Source organism: Rhinopithecus roxellana, chromosome 11, assembly GCF_007565055.1.
Source record: "Rhinopithecus roxellana isolate Shanxi Qingling chromosome 11, ASM756505v1, whole genome shotgun sequence".
Taxonomy (NCBI): Eukaryota; Metazoa; Chordata; class Mammalia; order Primates; family Cercopithecidae; genus Rhinopithecus; species Rhinopithecus roxellana.
In genome coordinates, this window is record NC_044559.1 from 58,453,582 (window position 1) to 58,473,111 (window position 19,530).

The window sequence follows — 19,530 nt, forward strand, 5'->3', positions numbered from 1 at the left end:
TGTCGGGAGGGAATTTTCATTTTCTTTTTTCTTTTTTTTTTTCTTTCTTTTTTTAGGGCGATGGTATTCTCGTTATGTGGCCATGCTTGTCTTGAACCACTCCTCCTACCTCAGCCTCCCAAAGTGCCGAGATGACCGGAATGTGCCACCGCCCCCTGGCTTCTTTTTCTTCTAACTAATTTGCTTGCCCTGAAGTTAGTGAAGTTTTGTGAAGAGAAGTTAGATTTCTACAGGGACCTAAACCTTAAAGGGAGTGTTAGTCCCAAAGTCTTTCTTTGCCCTCAAAGATACTCTTTAAAAATCCAGTTCTTATCATTGTACCTCCTACATACCCGACAGATGCCAGTCGTGCAGGAATTGCAGGAATTCATGCCCTCTCCTCCGCGGATTCACCACTCCCTGGATTTTCAACCAACCACCAATCAAAATATTAGGGAATAAGGAGGTAATAATGGGCTGGGTGGGTTGTGGCTCACGCCTATACTCCAAGCCCTTTGGGAGGCCAAGGCGGGCCAGATTCTCCTGAAGGTCAGGCGTCAAGACCAGCCTGCCTGGGTCACTAGTGCCTGGGGTTCATACCAAGGTTAAGTAAACCACCCATCTCTACTATAAAAATAGAAAAAAAACAAAAAAAAAAAAATTAGACAGACCGTGGTGGTGGTTGGTTTGCATTGCCTGTAGTCCCCAGTACTTGAGGGACGCTGAGGCAGGATAAGGAGAATCCACTTGAACCTGGGAGGAGGAGGTTTGCTTGCAGCGCGCCCCGGAGGACTGCACTTCACTGCTCTAAGGCAGGAGAGGAGGCCGGGGTCCTTGACGGCTCAGGAGTTTTACAAAATATTAGGAAAAAAAAAAGAAAAACAATGCGTCTGTATCAAACATGTCTAAAAAATCTGTGTTCGGCTTTTTTCTTTTCTTTTCATCTCCTCCCTCCAACAAGAAAATACACTAACATATTTCACACATGCACTTATATTAAGAGGTTCTTTGTTTTTCGTTTTTTTGTTTTGTTGTATTTTGCTTTTAGAGCGACAGGCTTACTCTGTTTGCCTTAGGCTGGCGTGCATTTGGCACCACCATCGTCACTGGAGCCTTGAACTGTGGATCAAAAGATCCTCCCTTCTCAGCCTCCTACCAAGTAGCTGGAGGGAGGGAACTTACAGGTTGCACGCTGCCAAACCCAGCATTCATAGCTCCATTATATTCTTAAAAAAAACAAAATACAAAATTCTAGAGATAGGATCTTGCTAGTTGCCCAAGCTGGGTCTTGCCCTTCCCGGCTCAGTTGACTCCTCCTCCCTTGGCCCCCCACGCATGAGGATTACCACACTTGGCCTCAAACAGCCCCTTCCTTGCCACTGTTAGCTAGTAACCTCGTCTAAAACCATACCTTGTGTTTATTGACTGTTCAGGGAATTATTGTATCCCTTTGATGAGAGATTTTCTCATGTCTATTGACTTGAGTAGTTAAGCATCAGAGATGTTCTCTTTCACAGAGCTCATAAGTAAATACTGGCAAAATTGACATAAATAAAAAACATGACCCAACCACCCACTTCTGGGGGGAAGAGCTGCCCTGGCACTTGGGCAGCCTTCCTGGGAAAGGTAGTTGGGGTGATGGGGTCTGGTCACCCCCCAGAAGGGACCAGAAGGAGATGGTGATGAACGTATCCACCATCATACCGTGATGGACAGCCAGAGGAGGACGAAACGCTTCCTCTATTCCCGGACCCGAGCCATTATTGCCCCAATTAGCAGGAGTTTTTACTGGCGCCGCAGAAGCGTTCTTTAACCTTCTGACCCCATGATCCTTGCCCAGAATGGGTTCTTTCTCCAACTCCTGCCTCCCAGTGCGACCTTCTTCATCCTTAATCCCCACGTGCCAAATCGCTGACACCAGGATGTGATGTCCTAAATGCTCTGCATATTACCCAAAGAGGCTGAATCCGGGTGCCTGGGCAAACCCCATCCACACTTCCAGCTTCAGCCCGGAAAACGACCTCTATAGGGTTTTTTTTTTGCACTGGGGTGTGGCTGCCAGCTTTGTTCACCTGGCAGCCGCCCAGCTCCAGGGCGCCCTCTCTCTCCTCGCCCTTCCGACGGGCCAGGTCAGGGGGTCTTGGGAGGGTGACCCCCAAAGGCTACTTTCAGATGCTGTCCTTTTTGTGTTATTTGCCATCCGTTGCTCTTCCAGGGCTCACCCCCACCCTCCTGAGGGGCACTTCACAGCAGCTTTTCCCCAGGAAGGAACCATCCCCCTCTTTGCCCTTTCTTCTCATTTCATTTTCTGAGGAAGTCCGAGCCATTTCACTGCTCACGCAATAATCAGTATTATCAATGGATAGATACTAATGAATTATTATTTTTTATTTTACGAAGCTATTTTTTAAGAATTTTTTAATTAGAAGCTTTTTATTCTGTCTATTGGATTTTTGTCGCTAAATGCCACTGCTCAGAAATACAGCCTGTCTGTTTGTCCATCCTCCCTCAATTTTCCATCTGCACTTGAAGCTAGCTTGACAGAGCAGGAGCTTTGATTGTTCTGCTTGGGGCAGCTGCAGCTGCCACTCTGCCGACCCATTTCATACCTCAAAGGGTGTGTGCTCCACCCGCACTCCCAGGCGCGCAGTAGTTAAGAGTAGAGTAGTAGTGTACAGTGTAGTTACGTATTAGTAGTAGTAGTAAGTATAGTGGCATTATTTGCATGGGGAGTTTGATTTCGACCATCTGAGAAGAGTCCTTACGTTTCATGAGATTCATTCTTCATGTTGTTCCACTTAGCTGCAAGGACGGTTTTGAATTTTTACCGGAATTGTAACACCATAACACTCCATTTAATGATGGCCAGTGGGCCGCTTGCCGACCCAATTTTCACAGCTCCCATTTTTGTAATGATATGCAATTGGAATATATTTATCCTATTGAGGAGATGTGCGCACAGCCGCCAAATTGGATGTGCTTGTTCCTTTACGCATAAGGATCAGAGTCGTACAAGGACCAGTTCTTTCATGACCTGTTATAGTTTTCATTGACCTGTCTCTTTTTGCTTACGTCCCAGGTTCCCGAGAAGAGCCCTCTGATATGACTTCCTTGACGACTCATAAATCCCACTGAGAATAATGAACCTGAGCATCTGAGAAGCTGCCAGCGACTTTGTTCCTAATCGTTGCACAAACAGGGCCTGCCTCCTTCAGGCTTGCATCAGAGATCCTTTGGAATTTAAAAAACAAAAAATCAGATCCGCAGTAAGGCTGCATACAGGCAGGAGGAAACATTGCAGACAATTTCATCATTCCATTAATTCCCTCAATTATAAACAAATTCAGACAATAAACAATAAAGAAGACGCAGGCTGGGTGTCCAGGACATTGGTGGTTTGGTTCACCACCGTAAATCCCAGCACTTGGGTGCGGCGAGGCTTGATTGAGGGCGGGTGGATCACCCGGGTCAGGAGGTTCAAGGACCAGTCTGGCCAACATGGTGAAACCCCATCTCTCACAAAAATACAAAACAATTTAGCCTGGTGTGGTGTTTGGCCACATCCTGTAATCTCCGCTACTTAGGAGGGGAGGCAGACGACTCACGGGAACTTCGGCGATAGAGTTTGCAGGAGCCGATGAATTCACACCATTGCACTCCAGCCTGGGTGACAGAGCAAGAAAAGACGCTGCGCAAATACCTACATTCATACATTACAGCTCTACATACACTACATACATACATAATAAAACAAAAGAAAGACAAACAAAATCATGTAGAAATCAGAAGGAGGAATCCTTGAAAGTACCTTTAGTTAAATAACTAAAAGATATGTTGGTCAGTCTCAAATTGATTCAAGAGGATTTGTTTTGTTTACCGTAGGCGGGTTTCAACTGGATTTATTGCCAATGGTTAAGGAGAGCTGAATTGCAAAACATTTAAAAATCAGCAGGCCAACTCCAAAAAGAGATCGCCAAGGCAAAAAAGACGCCCGGACCTTCCCACAGAGAGTTTAGCGCAGTTGTAGACTAAGGTAGTGTCTAAGATTCTAGGGCACCAAAACCAAAAATATCCTCATCTGGCCTGTCCGACATAGCAATCAGGCCTGAGGACACAATGAAATGGTCACCTCATTTTTTTGAAAATTTTTTTTTCTTTCTTATAAAAAATTACACAAATTCTGGCCAGGCATGGTTTTTGGTGGTGTTTGTGGCTCCATGCTGTAATCCCATTTTTTTGGGGAGGCTGAGGCGGACGCTCACCTCAGGTCAGTTTCAAGCCCGGCCCTGGCCAACTTGGGTGATGATGAAACCCCCATCTCTATAAAATATACAAAAAAATAGCCGGGGCGTGTGGTGGGCACCTGTATATTCGTCCAGTTTATTTTGTTATTATTTAGGCGGTTTGACTGAGGCTGGAGAATGGAGATTGGCAGAATCGCTTGTTGAACCCAGGACGGTGTGGAGGTTGCAGTGAGCTTAAGGTCGTTGCCACTTTCACTCCAGCCTGGGCAACAAGTGAAGGCCCTGTCTTAAAAAAGAAATAATAATAGTTATATTCTATATATTATATACAACACACCACTTCTTCATTATAGAGACTGCAAAGTCATTATCTATAGAAAACAAACAGGCAAGAAAAGACAAAAGAATTGAAAAGAAAAGTGAAAAGGGAGAACGGGAACGAAAACGAAGGGAAATATAAAAAATGGTGAAAAACAAAGAAAAAATCATCCATAATACCCTGCCACCAAAATAACTTCCATCAAATCTTGGCTTTATAGGACATTTACAGTGTGTCTTGCATTTAGTTATATTTTTTCCACAAAAAGGGGTGCGCATAAGTATATCTCAGTTGTTTGTCTTTGCTACAAAGAGGATTAGGTATCGATTTCGGTTGTAATTTATTAATAAAGAAGCAGGGAGATTTAGTTGGCTGCCCGTTCTGCAGGTTGTACAAGAATTCTGCCAGATCGCTTCTGGGAGACGGCCCTCAGTGCAATTCCACTCCCTCATGGGGGAAGGTGAGGGGGAAGGAGCCCGTGTGTGCCAGAGATCACATGGCACAGAGAGGAACGAGACGAAAGGAGAGGCGGGAGCGCAAAACAAAAAGAAAAGAGGAGAGGGCAACTAAAGAAGCACAGCACCAGGCTCTCTTAACAGCCTCAGCAAACCTTATGGAGGGAAAAAAAATACAGAGTGCTGAAACTCATCAAACCACCGACCCCAGGGAAGGATTCATTATATAAATTAATCTGTCATTGAGGTGCCCACCCACCTGACCTAAACACTTTCCATTTAGACCCAGCCACAACCACTGGATCAAATTTTCCTATGAGGTTGAGGGAGAGGGACCAAGGGGCCGGTTTGAGGGCGGGACAAACTCCAAACTGACATCCTCATTTTCTTATATAGCTCTATCGTGTACGGTTTACTTTCTCTCCATGCCACTTAACATCTGCACCGTCATTTGGAATTGTGGGATTCAGTCCTACGTTGAGTGGATATCAGATTGTTAGCATAGTTGTTGAGCTCAGCATAGATAACGTTACCTAACTCCTGGAAGACAGAAAGAAAAAGAAAATGTCAGCGTTGAGGGGTTTTAGAGTTGTTATTCTGTGTGCCTTGGTAGACATGCCTGCTAAAAGGCTGGTGGGCTCTATGCTGGGTCGGGCTTTGGGGGGTCGGTGGCTCACGCCTGTAATTCCAGCACTTTGGGAGGCTGATGACAGGCACGGGGGATCACAGGTATCGACGACTTACTTATTTTGAGGCCAAGGGAGGTTCAGACCCCCCCCACGCTGGCCAACATGGTGATGAAACCCCATCTTACCGAATACAAAAAATTAGCCTGGAGTGGGACGGGTCTGGCTTGTGTTGGCAGGTGCTGTATCCCCATTACTCGAGCGAGCGAGCGACTGGGAATTGCTTTGAAACCTGGGAGGGCCGGGGCAGGAGGTAGGTGGGTGGTTGCGTGAGCAAGATTTTGCCACTTGCCACTCCAGACTGGGGACAGCGGCAAGAACTCCATCTGAAAAAAGAAAAAGGAAAACAGAGGTCTGGGTGGGGCGAATGGCTCATGCCTTTGGTAATTCCCAGCATTGGAGCGCCGATGCGTCCGAGTCGGGGGTTGGATCACCGAGCGTCAGGGGTTTGAGACCAGCCTGACAACATGCAGAAACCTCTGTCTCTACTGACAAATACAAAATTAAACTGGGGCATGGTGGCACATGCCTTTGTAACCCAGCTACTCAGGAGGCTGAGGAAGGAGAGAGAAGAGGAGAATCGCTTGTGACTTTGCTTTTGTCTTGACCTGGGAGGTTGGAACATTGCGAGTGAACTGAGAACGATCGTGCAATTGCACTCCAGGCCTGGCACAGAAGGAAATGAATGAAAAAACTCAGTCTTCTAAAAAAAAAGAAAAGAAAGTAAGAAAAAGAGAAGAAAAAGAAAAGAAAAAGGAAAAAGAAAAAAAAAAAGAAAAAGAAAAAGGAAAGGAAAAAGGAGAGAGAAAGAAAAAGGAGAAGAGAAAGAAAGGAGAAAGAATAAGAAAAGAAGGAGGAAGAAAAGAAAAAGCGAAAAGACGGAAGAAAAGGAAAGAAAAGGAAAAAAAGAAGAAAAGAAAAAGAAGGAAGATAGAACTAAAGAACAAACGAAAAAGAAAAGAGGAGAAAAGATAGGAAGAAGCCCCTCTTTTGATGACAATCTCTGTGACTGACAATACGGACAATGAGGATCACCCTGAAGGAGGAGGAGGAGTGGATAGCGAGTCATGCCGCTCTCTGGAGGAGGCCTGTTTGGGGCGGGAGGACAATGCCTAGGGCCCTAAGACAGGACTATGCTTAGAATGTCCAAGAAAGAGCAGAGGCACAGGCAATGAGGCGAGGACTGTAGGAGACAAGGTCAGAGAGGGAGTAGAGGCCAAATGATACAAGACTTGTGACCAGCGTCAGGTTGTGGGCTACTGCTGGGTGGAGGAGAAGCCAACAGAAGACAGACATGCCCTGATTACATCTTAATGGGCTCCCCAGCTTCTGTGTTACCATAGACTACTGTGGGCAAGGGCAGGACAGAGAGACCTGTTGGGAGCTGTACTAATCTCCAAGGGCTGCCATAACAAGATACTGCAGCCTGGGCAACTTCAGCAACAGACGTTTGTGTTCTTATAGTTCCTGAGACTAGAAGTCCCAGATCAAGGTGTTGGCTGGTTTGGTTTCTCTAAGGGCCTCTCCCCTTGGCTTGTGCACGGCCACCTTTGTGCTGTGTCCTCACATAGCCTGTCCTCTGTGTGTGCACCCCTGTGTCTCTCCCTCTTCTAAGGACAACAGTTGTATTGAATCAGGGTTCCACAATTATCATCTCCTTTCACTTCTTTAAAGGCACTATCTCCAAATATAGTCATGCCGTGGGTTAGGGCTTCTGCATATGAATTTTGGGAGGACATAATTCAGTTCATAACAGGAAGCGACTGCACTAACCCCAACAAGAGAGGACCATGCTTGGACCCTGGTCTTACCAGTGGAGATGGTGAGAAGGAGCTGGGTTTCGGCTCTTTTTCTGATGGCTGAATGAGACAGAACCATTTTTGTTCCAGCATTCATGGGTAACAAGAATGAGTGGAAGGAAGACATTAAATTGTGAATACTAGAAAAAAGAGTAGCGAAAGGGTCAGGGGACTGGAAGGAATTTTCTTTTAGCTCCTCTGTTTTTTAGGCTCTTAAAACAAGCCTGTAATGCAGTCTAAGTAGAAATACGAAGGAATTTTATTTAAATATAAACAATTTTTTAAAAAGCCTGTAGCTCTTGAAATTTAAAAGTACAATTAAAAAATAAAGAAAGGCATTTTGTTAGCTTTTTTTGGAATATAATAAACTTTCAGTAACATGCATGTATCTTAAGCGTACAGCTCAATGAGATTTTACATATGTACACACTCACATAACCACCTCTCATGTCAAGATGTAGAACATTTCCAGTCATCTGGAAGATTCGCTCATTGCTCTCTCCCAATCAAGAGCTCCCCACAGGTAGCCACTATCTTGATTCTAACAATATGAATTGGTTTTACCTATTCTTGTACTTTGTATAAGTGGAATCAAGTGATATGTATTTTTGTGTGTGCATCTTACTCTTTTCACTCAACATTATGCATATGAAGTTTATCCATGTTGTCGCATGCAGCTAAAGTTCTTTCACTTTATGGGTGGGTTAGTATTGCATTGTATAAATAGACCACAATTTACTTATCTCTTTATTTCAGATGAAGAGTTGAGTTGCTTTCACCCTTTAACCACTATAATGTAAGTACAGTTTCAATAAAAACTTCTATGTATGTCCTTTTGTTAGGCATATGAACTCATCAGGAAAAGCATTTCTTCTCAGCAAGTAAGAAATAGTTCCCTTTCTCAATTAAAAAGTAGTCCCTTTTCTGGCTGGGTGTAGTGGCTCATGCCTGTAATCCCAACACTTTGGGAGGCCAAGGCAGGTGGATCATATGAGGTCAGGAGATTGAGACCAGCCTCATCAACTTGGTGAAACCCTGTCTTAATTTAAACAAAAATTAAAAAAGTAGTCTCTTTCCTTCTCTCTGTACAGAATCTTGTTAACAACAAAATGAACACTTTAGGGCTCCTCAAGCATGATCACCTTCAGGATGGTGCTGGAGCTAGTTCATCCAAGCTCAGGAGAGCCCATTGTTAAGTTTTCAGGAATCTTGCAAACTGAATGCTAACCACAGACATTATTAAAAGTAGATTTATATGCATTTCAATTAATTTCAAAAAAAATTGAAGAGGAAAGAATACTTCCAAATTCATTATATGAAGCCAGCGCTATCCTGATATGGAAGTCAGACAGACACTACAAGAAAAGAAAACTACAGACCAATATTCTTGGTGAATATTGACATAAAAATTCTCAACAAAATATGAGCAAATAGAGTTCAATAGGACAACTAAAATATTATACAATGATGACTAAGTAAGATTTATTCCTGGAATGCAAGGATGGTTCAACATATGAAAATCAACAATGTAATATATGATAATAAAGATGTATGACATTAGAAGAAAACCATGACTGGGTGTGGTGGCTCACACCTGTAATCCCAGCACTTTGGGAAGCTGAGGCAGGCGAATCACTTGAGCCCAGGAGTTTGAGTCCAGCCTGGGCAACATAGTGAGACCCTGTCTCAAAAAAAAAAAAAAGAAAAGAAAACTGCCTCAACATAATAAAGGCCATATATAAGAAGCACACACAACTAACATCATGTTCAATGCTAAAAGACTGAGAACTTTTTCTCCAAGGTCAGAAACAAAACAAGGATGCCCACGTTCACCACTTTTATTTAACATAACACTGAAAGTCCTAGCCAATCAATTAGGCAAGACAAAATAAAAATGCATCAAATTGCAAAGGAAGAAATAAAATGATCTATGTTCACAGACAACATGATCTTTTAGGTAGAAAACCACAAATATTCCACCAAAAACATCTGTTAGAACTGCAAAACGGATTCAGCAAAGCTGCAGGATACAATCACAACATACAAAAATCAGTTGCACTTTTATATACTAACAATGAATAATCCAAAAGGAAATTAAGAAAATAATTCCATTAATGATAACATCAAAAAAATATTGAGGAATAACTCAGCCAAGGAGGTAAAAAATGACACACTAAAAACTACTGCCAGTTACAGTGGCTCATGCCTGTAATCCCAGCACTTCGAGAGGCTGAGGCAGGTGGATTGCTTGAACCCAGGAGTTCGAAACCAGTCTGGGCAATTTGGCAAGACTCTGTCTCTACAAAAATAAAAATTGAAAAGTAGCCAGGCATGGTGGTTTGCAACTGTATTCCCAGCTACTCAGGGGACTGAGGTGGGAGGATCACTTGACCTGGGAAGTCAAGACTATAGTGAGCCATGATTATACCACTGCACTACAGCAGCCTAGGCAACAGAGCAAAACCCAGTCTCAAAAAAAAAAAAAAAAAAAAAAAAAAAAGAAAGAAAGAAAAAGGAAAAGAAAACAAAACATGGCCAAAAGAAATTAAAGAAGACACAAATAAATGGAAAGCTGTGTTTGTGGGTTAAAACACGTAATACTGCTAAGATGTTGATATTAACCAAAGCAGTCTATAGATTTAATACAATTTCTATCAAATCTCAAGGGCATTTTTTGAAGAAATAGAAAAACCCATTCTAAAATTCAGATGCCAGGGTTCCTGAATAGCTAAAGCAATCTTGAAAACAAACAACGTTGAAGCCGGACACAGTAGCTCACACCTGTAATTGCAGTAGCTCATGCCTGTAATTGAAGCACTTTGGGAGGCCAAGGTGGGTGGATCACCTGAGGTCACAAGTATGAGACCAGCCTGCCCAACATGGTGAAATCCTGTCTCTACCAAAAATACAAAGATTAGCAGGGCATGGTGTTGCATGCCTGTGATCCCAGCTACTCGGGAGGCTGAGGCAGAAGAATTGCTTGAACCCAGGAGGGGGAGGTTGCAGTGAGCCGAGATTGTGCCACTGCACTCCAGCCTGGACGACACAGCGAGACTCCATCTCAAAAAAAAAAAAAAAAAAAAAAAAGGCTTATGACTAACTGGAAAAAACAATGTTCCCAGAGACCCTGACCAGAGGCGAGAATTATGTTTATCAAATCTTGAGCCCTCTTCTCTTTTTCCTTACTCTACCTTTCCTTGCCCAGGCTAGTTTATAGACATAGAGTGCTGAAAAAAAAATTTGAACTAGATTTTCAAGTCCCGGTGGGTACCCAGCCCTATTTATGCTAATTTCGAAGTGGTTAAATCAATGATTCCCAGCCCTGATTTTAGGACACCTACAGGCGTCTTGAATTATTCCAAGGGCTATTGTGAAATTCCAAAAATAAAATCATTTTTATTTCCTGCATTTAAAAATAAGTACACACCTTGTGCTCTCTAAAATCACACGCTTTTGGGCTGCAGTGGCCTGGTATGGGCAAGGCCAGCTGGGTGATGGCGGCATCTGGTCACTGTCAAAGTGAAGAAAGAGGAGGCTTTCCCCTGAGCCCCAATGAGTCTCCAAGTCAAAGCTCGAGGCAGCACCACAGGATGGCCAGGTCCCCGACTCCAGAACTTTCCCTGGCTGCCAGATGGGCAGCATTCTTTGCTTTATAGTGAGAAAGGGAGGCCATCAAACCTTATGTAATTGATGTCACTGTCGAGGATCCTGTGACTGCCATGGCTATTGTCTCCATTGTGTCTTCCCTGTACAGTGTCCCCGGGGTCCTGGGGAGGCCCATGGTTGAGGACTGTCTCTGGAGCCCTGAGGAAATGGACGTGGGACCTGAGTTGGGGTGTGGGAGAGAACCTGTGAGCTTGCTGAGCTTCCAGTGGAGCCAGGGGAGCAAAGAGCAAAATGCCAAGGCTGGCGTGGAACATGCCATACTCTAGGGAGCAACTTTTCTTAAAAGCCACTTTAGGCCAGCGCGGCAGTGGACACCTGGGAGCCCCAGCACTTTGGGAGGCCGAGGCGGGTGGATCACTTGAGCCTGGAAGTTCGAGACCAGCTGGCCAACATGGTGACACCCTGTCTCTACTAAAAATACAAAAGTTAGCCAGGTGTAGTGGCGGGCTCCTGTAATCCCAGCTACTCAGGAGGCTGAGGCACGAGAATCGCTTGAACCCGGGAGGCGGAGGTTGCAGTGAGCCGAGATCATGCCACTGCACTCCAGCCTGGGCGACAGTGTGAGACCCTGCCTCAAAACACACACAAAAAAGGAAAAAGAAACCCTTATCTACAAGCCATCAAAAAGGTGGGTCTTGGCTCCCTACAAATAAACACCTTGCTTTCTCCCACTACCAACGTCAATACAAATATCTGGTCTTACTACACCAGGGAGCCAACCCCAGTTTGGTTCTACAACACTACAGCAACTTCTGCCATTTTTTGCAGATTAGAGCACGAGCCTTAGGCCGTCAGCGGGGAAGGCAGGAACCTGTTTCTCCGGCTCTGGCTGGGCTCAGTTCCCGGGCTGCTTCCTCCTGCCGGCAGCCCAGGTTAGCAGCCTGAGTTTGGGAGTGGTTTCTTGGCAGGGAACCAGGCACTTGGGGACTGAAGAGAGCAATTTACCTTTTCTAGGTTCTTCCACCTCAAGGGCCTCCCAGCAGCCTAAATAAGTTGCTAATACAAAGTTCCTAAAGCACTTTACAGTTTACAAGATGTTTGAGCAAATATCAATTCAGTCCTCCAAACGACATTATGAGGCAATAACCTGATGTTAATATACCTACCGTGGGTTGGCAGATGCTTCCTTACCTTAGTGATTGGGTTTGCTATTTTGCGGATGAGGAACTGGGAGGTCCAGCAAGTAACAGAGCTGGTGAGCAGCAAGGATGGGACTGAGGCTCAGCTCTGCTTTATTCCGAAGCTCATGCTCCTCACCAACTCAGTGTGCCGCCTCTCTGTAGAATTCTTGGAACTTGGTTAGTTCAGACATGCAAAGGTCTGCTCCCATGGGAGGTGGGGTACCTGCATTCATAATAGGTTGGTAATTATTTTACTTATTTTATTTTTATTTTTTGAGACAGAATCTCAGTCTGTCGCTCAGGCCAGAGTGCAGTGGTGCTCACTGCAACCTCCGCCTCCCGGGTTTAAGTGATTCTCCTGCCTCAGCCTCCCGAGTAACTGCAATTACAGGCACCCACCACCATGCCTGGTTAATTCTTTGTATTTTTAGTAGAGACAGGGGTTTCACCATGTTGGCCAGGCTGGTCTTGAACTCCTGATCTCAGGTGATTCGCCTGCCTCTGCCTCCCAAAGTGGTGGGATTATAAGCATGAGCTACTGTGCCCGGCCTGATAATTATTTTAAACCAATACCATGGAAATTGAATATCCAAGAGCAAACTTGGTTTTAACAATATATATATATATGCATAGGCCAGATGCGGTGGCTCACACCTGTAATCCTAGCACTTTGGTAGGCTGAGGCAGACAAATCACCTGAGGTCAGGAGTTCGAGACCAGCTTGGCCAACATGTTGAAACCCCATCTCTACTAAAAAACCCAAAAAATTAGCCAGGCATTGTGGGAGTACATGCCTGTAATCCCAGCTACTCGGGAGGCTGAGGCAGGAGAATCTCTTGAACCTGGGAGGAGGAGTTTGCAGTGAGCCAAGATTGTGCCACTACACTCCAGCCTGGGCAACAAGAAAGAAACTCTGTCTCAAAACAAAACAAAACAAAACAAAACAAAACAAAACCAAAAAGCTAGATAAACATAAGACAAAAACCAAGAGAAAATACTTCTAGATACTTCTATTGGAAATAAAATTTGGAGAGGTTCAGGAAGGCCTCTACTTAACTGATAATGCTCTTCCCTCCTCTTGCCTCCGGGATCACCCTGCTCAGCACTGCGCCCACCTAGTCTATTCCCACGTGCAGGGCTAAATCAGGCATTCTCCTTGTGCTTTTGATGTCATGGTGGACAGGATGGCTCAGGGGTCTCAGGACTGAGCAAATGGCTAAGGGTGGAGGAAGTACTCAAATGACTGATAAGACCAGCTAGAAAAAGTTAGCAAGGGATGTAATCAATAGGGTTTTGGGCATTTGTCCCCAGAAATCTATTCCAAAGGGTATACTTAGTGTTTAATGAGTGAACTAAAGTTGAAACATAAAACTGCATATTAGGCTGGGCACATTGGCGCAACAAATCTGTAATTCCAGCACTTGGGGAGGCCAAGGCAGGAGGATTGCTTGAGCCCAGGAATTTGAGGCCAGCCTGGGCAAAAGCAAGACCCTATCCTATTAAAAAAGAAAAAGAAAGGAAGAAAGAAAGAAAGAAAGAAAGAAAGAAAGAAAGAAAGAAAGAAAGAAAGAAAGAAAGAAAGAAAGAAAGAAAGAAAGAAAGAAAGAAAATTTAAATAGCTGGATGTGGTGGTATGTGCCTATAGTCCCAGCTACTGGGGAGGCTGAAGTAGGAGAATCACTTGAGCCCCGGAGATCAAGGCTGCAGTGAGCTAGGATCACACCACTGCACTCTAGCCTGGGCATCGGAGCAAGACGCTGCCTCAAAAAAATAAAAATCAATTAAGAATAAATAAAAATTAAAAGTAAAAACGCATATTATACCACTAACTCATGCGACTCATGTATGAAATTCACGCATAATGTGTATTATGGTAATGTTGCCGGAAAGGGTCCTGATCTAGACCCCAAGAGAGGGTTCCTGGATCCAGTGCAAGAAAGAATGCAGGGCGAGTCCATAGAGTAAAGTGAAAGTACATCTATTAAGAACGTAAAGGAATAAAAGAATGGCTACTCCATAGGCAGAGCAGCACCGAGTGCTGCTGGTTGCCTTTTTTTTTCTTTCTTTTCTTTTTTGTTTGAGATGGAGTCTCGCTCTGTCACCCAGGCTGGAGTGTAGTGGCACAATCTCGGCTCACTGCAACCTCCTGGGTTCAAGTGATTCTCCTGTCTCAGCCTCCCAGGTAGCTGGGATTATAGGCGCCCACCACCACACCTGGCTAATTTTTGTATTTTTAGTAGAGATGGGGTTTCACCATATTGGCCAAGCTGGTCTTGAACTCCTGACCTCAAGTGATCTGCCCGCCTCGACCTCCCAAAGTGCTGGGATTACAGCACAGTAAACCACCGCGCCCAGCTGGTTGATCTGCCCACCTCAGCCTCCCAGAGTGCTGGGATTACAGCGCGGTAAGCCACTGCTTCCAGCTGGTTGCCTATTTTTATAGTTATTTCTTGACTATATGCTAAACAAGTGGTGGATTATTCGTGAGTTTTCCAGGAAAGGGGCGGGCAATTCCCAGAACTGAGGGTTCCTCCTCGTTTTAGACCACATAGGGTAACTTCCTGAAGTTGCCATGGCATTTGTAAACTGTCATGACACTGGTGGGAGTGTCTTTTTAGCATGCCAATGCATTACAATTAGCGTATAATGAGCAGTGAGGACGACCGGGGTCACTTTCGCTGCCCTCTTGGTTTTGGTGGGTTTGGCTGGCTTCTTTACCACAGCCTGTTTTATAGCAAGGTCTTTGTGACCCGTATCTTGTGCTGACCTCCTAATCTCATGCTGTGGCTTAGAATGCCTATCCTCCTGAGAATGCAGTCCCTAAAATAGGTCTCAGCCTGATTTTATCCAGCCCCTACTCAAGATGGAGTTGCTCTGGTTCAAATGCCTCTGACAGTAATAAACACAATTTTCCGATCCATAGGTGAAAATCATTTGGCAAATTAATAATAATGATAATCAGTTGGGGAAGGGGCAGGAGCAAATAAATAAATAAAATCATGATAATCATATCAGCTGTAGATAACCAACACATAAACCCACATAGACTCCTAGGATTTGGCATAGTTTCTTCGTATTTGTGAAAATCATAGCTAAAGCTGTGTAAGTACATCAAGGTTCACTTTATCATTTGAAGAATTGTCCTATTACGTTTTTGTTTTTTGTGAGATGGAGTCTCGCTCTGTCATCCAGGCTGGAGTGCAGTGGCATGATCTCGGCTCACTGCAACCTCCGCCTCCGTGGTTCAAGTGATTCTCCTGCCTAAGCCTCCCGAGTAGCTGGGATTACAGATGCCTGCCACCATGCCTGGCTAATTTTTTGTATTTTCAGTAGAGACAGGTTTCACCATGTTGGCCAGGCTGGTCTTGAACTCCTGACTTCAGGTGATCCTCCAGCCTTAGCCTCCCAAAGTGCTGGAATTACGGGCGTGATCCACTGCACCTGGCCTTATTACGTTATATTTTACTCTCAAAAAATAAGACTATAGTCTTGAGTAAAAAAAGTATTTCAGGCCGGGCGAAGTGGCTCACGCCTGTAATCCCAGCACTTTGGGAGGCCGAGGCGGGTGGATCACGAGGTCAGGAGTTCAAGAGCAGCCTGATCAACATGATGAAACCCCGTCTCTACTAAAAATACAAAAATTAGCCAGGCATGGTGGTGCGCACCTCTAATCCCAGCTACTTGGGAGGCTGAGGCAGGAGAATCGCTTGAACCTGGGAGACAGAGGTTGCAGTGAGCCGAGATCAGGCCTCTGCGCTCCAGCCTGGGCGACGGAAAAAGACCCTGTCTCAAAAAAAAAAAAAAAAAAAAAAAAAAAAAGGTATTTCAGAAAAGTATTTCTTTCCTCTTTGAATAGATCATATCTGATCATAACTGACTGTGTGCTTTTAATTTATTTCAGTATTATTACCATGTGAAGTTAGATCTGAATAAAAAACAACTGTCATTCCCCAAGGAATAATATACAAGATAGAAAATTGCTATCATTCTGCATTTATACTGACAGACAATTACTAAATGAAAGATCTGGGATTTTACTTCATTTTCTGCAGTTGTCATGCAAAGCAAATGTCTATTTTCATCTGGGAAATAGGATGCATTTAAAAAATCAGATTAAAAGATGCATATAGTTGAAACTGTGTGTAGCTTCAAACACTGGAGAATATTCTTAATGTAATGTTTTATTCTTCCTCATTATTAGCTTCCATTATCAGATATGGATGAAAGGAAAGGAAAATTTCTGAAAATTACTTTTTCAGAAATCATGTGGCCAGGCACAGTGGTTCACGCCTATAATCCCATCTCTTTGAAAGGCTGAGGCAGGCAGATCACTTAAGACCAAGAGTTTGAGACCAGTCCGGGCACTATAACAAGACCTTGCCTCTACTAAAAAATAAAAGAACTAGCTGGGCGTGGTGGTGTGTGCCTGTGGTTCCAGTTACTTGAGAGGCTGAGGTGGGAGGATTGTTTGAGCCCAGGAGGTGGAGGCTGCAGTGAACCATGATTACACAACTGCACTCCAGCCTGGGCAACAGAGCGAGATTCTGTCTCAAAAAGAAAAAAAAGATACAGGTCATAAAGACTTTACTGATAAAACAGGCTGTGGTAAAGAAGCCGGCCAAAACCCACCAAAACCAAGATGGCAATGAAAGTGACCTCTGGTTGCCCTCACTGCTCATTATATGCTAATTATAATGTATTAGCATGCTAAAAGACACTCCTACCAGTGCCATGACAGTTTACAAATCCCATGGCAACATCAGGAAGTTACCCTATATGGTCTAAAAAGGGGAGGAACCCTCAGTTCTGGGAACTGCCCATCCCTTTCCTGGAAAACTCATGAATAATCCACCCTTTGTTTAGCATATAATCAAGAAGTAACTATAAGTATGCTTAGTCAAGCAGCCCATGCCACTGCTCTGCCTATGGAGTAGCCATTCTTTATTCCTTTACTTTCTTTTTTTTTTTTTTTTTTTTGAGACGGAGTCTCTCTCTGTCCCCCAGACTGGAGTGCAGCGGTGGAATCTTGGCTCACTGAAACCTCCGCCTCCCAGGTTCAAGCGATTCTCCTGCCTCAGCCTCCAACCTTGGCCTCCCAAAGTACTGGGATTATATGCATGAGCCACCATGCCCAGCCTCCTTTACTTTCTTAATAAACTTGCTTTCACTTTACTCTATGGATTCACCTCGAATTCTTTCTTGCACAAGGTCTAGGAACCCTCTCTTAGGGTCTAAATCAGGACCCCTTTCCAATAACAATAAGGCTACTGTAACCAAGGGACTGAACTTATAATGTTATGATATTTTCAACAATTTTAATTTAAATAGCCACCAGTACTAGTGGCTATTGCTAACCAAAAATAAAATTCTATGCCTGCCCCTGCAACCAGCTGAACAGACCCCTCCTCTTGGTCAAGGGCATTCCAAAGTTAACATGAAACACTAATTCAGGCCGTGATGGGAATGGGTGGTCGGACATGCCTCATTCTACCTTCCTCCCTTTGGAATTCAGGTACAGCAACCAGCATTAACACTAAAACAGAGAGCTTAAGACTGACCAAACAGACTTTTAGTAGAAATACCATACCAATGTGATAGATAGCAAGCTCTGAAATAAATGGAAGAATTTTACCCTAAAATACATTTCCCTGCAAAGCTGTCAGTTGGGAAAATCTACATTCTGTAGAGAATCCCTTTCCCTTTCCAAGTCTTTTTCCTGATCCAGGAGAAATTAACTAAGAACCTGGCACATTTTTAAGTCTGATAAGAAACATTTCTCATCTATTCTCTCTGAAGCCACCTACTTGGAGGCTTCATCTGAATAATAAGAACCTCGGTCTTATTAAATGTCTTAATCTAGACATTTCCTTCTAGAAATTTCAGGTCTTTAGATAAACTCTTTCAACCAAGTGCCAGTCAGAAAATCTTTGAATCTGCCTGTTCTTACCAGGAAAGGATCTGATCCTGATCCTAAGAGAGGGTTCTTGGACCTTGTGCAAGAAAGAATTCAAAACGAATCCATAGAGTAAAGTGAAAGCAAGTGTATTAGAGAAGGAAAGAAAAAAGGCTGGGCGCAGTGGCTCACGCCTGTAATCCCAGCATTGTGGGAGGCCGAGGCGGGCGGATCACTTGAGGTCAGGAGTTGAAGACAAGCCTGCCCAACGTAATGAAACCCCGACTCTACTAAAAATACAAAAAGTAGCTGGGCATGATGGCTGGTGCCTTTAATCCCAGCTACTTGGGAGGCTCAGGCAGGAGAATCGCTTGAACCAGGGAGGTGGAGGTTGCAGTGAGCGGAGATCGAGCCACTGCACTCCAGCCTGGGGGACAGAGTGAGACTCTGTCTCAAAACAACAACAACAACACACAAAAACAAGAAACAAAAGAACAGCTATTTCACAGGCAGAGCAGCAGCATGGGCTGCTCAACTGCTTATATTTATTGTTACTTCTTTTTGGCGGAGGGCGGGGGGCGGGGGGGTTGCAACAGAGTCTTGCTCTGTTGCCCAGGCTGGAGTGCAGTGGCATGATCTCAGCTCACTGCAGCCTTCGCCTCCTGGGTTCAAGTGATTCTCCTGCCTCAGCCTCCCAAGTAGCTGGGATTACAGGCATGAGCCACCACACCTGGCCATTACTTCTTGATTATATGCCAAACAAGAGGTGGAACTCCAGGAACTGAGGAGTCCTCCCCTTTTTAGACCATATAGCGTAACTTCCTTATGTTGCCAGGCATTTGTAAACTGTCATGGCGTTGATGGGAGTGCGTTTTAGCATGCTAATGCATTATAATTAGCATATAATGAGCAGTGAGAACAATCCGAAGTTACTTTCATTGCCGTCTTGGTTTTGGTGGAGTTTGGCTGACTTCTTAACCACAGTCTGTTTTATCAGCAAAGTCTTTGGGACGTATGTCTTGTGCTGATCTCCTATCTCATGCCGTGACTTAGAGTATCCTAACCTCCTGGGAATGCAGCCCAATAGGTCTCAGCCTTATTTTACCCAGTCCCTATTCAAGATGAAATTGCTCTTGTTCAAACGCCTCTGACACTATCCAGGTAAGTGTAATCCAGGCTTCAAAAACCAATTTTTTGAAGTGTAATCCAGATTAAACCAATGTACATCTTACATGTATTGATTGATGTCTTGTGATGTCTCCCTAAAACAGTGTGAAACCAAGCTGTAGCCCGACCAACTTGGGTGCATGGTCTCTGGATCTCCCGCGACTGTGTGATGGGCCATGGTCACTCATATTTGGTTCAGAA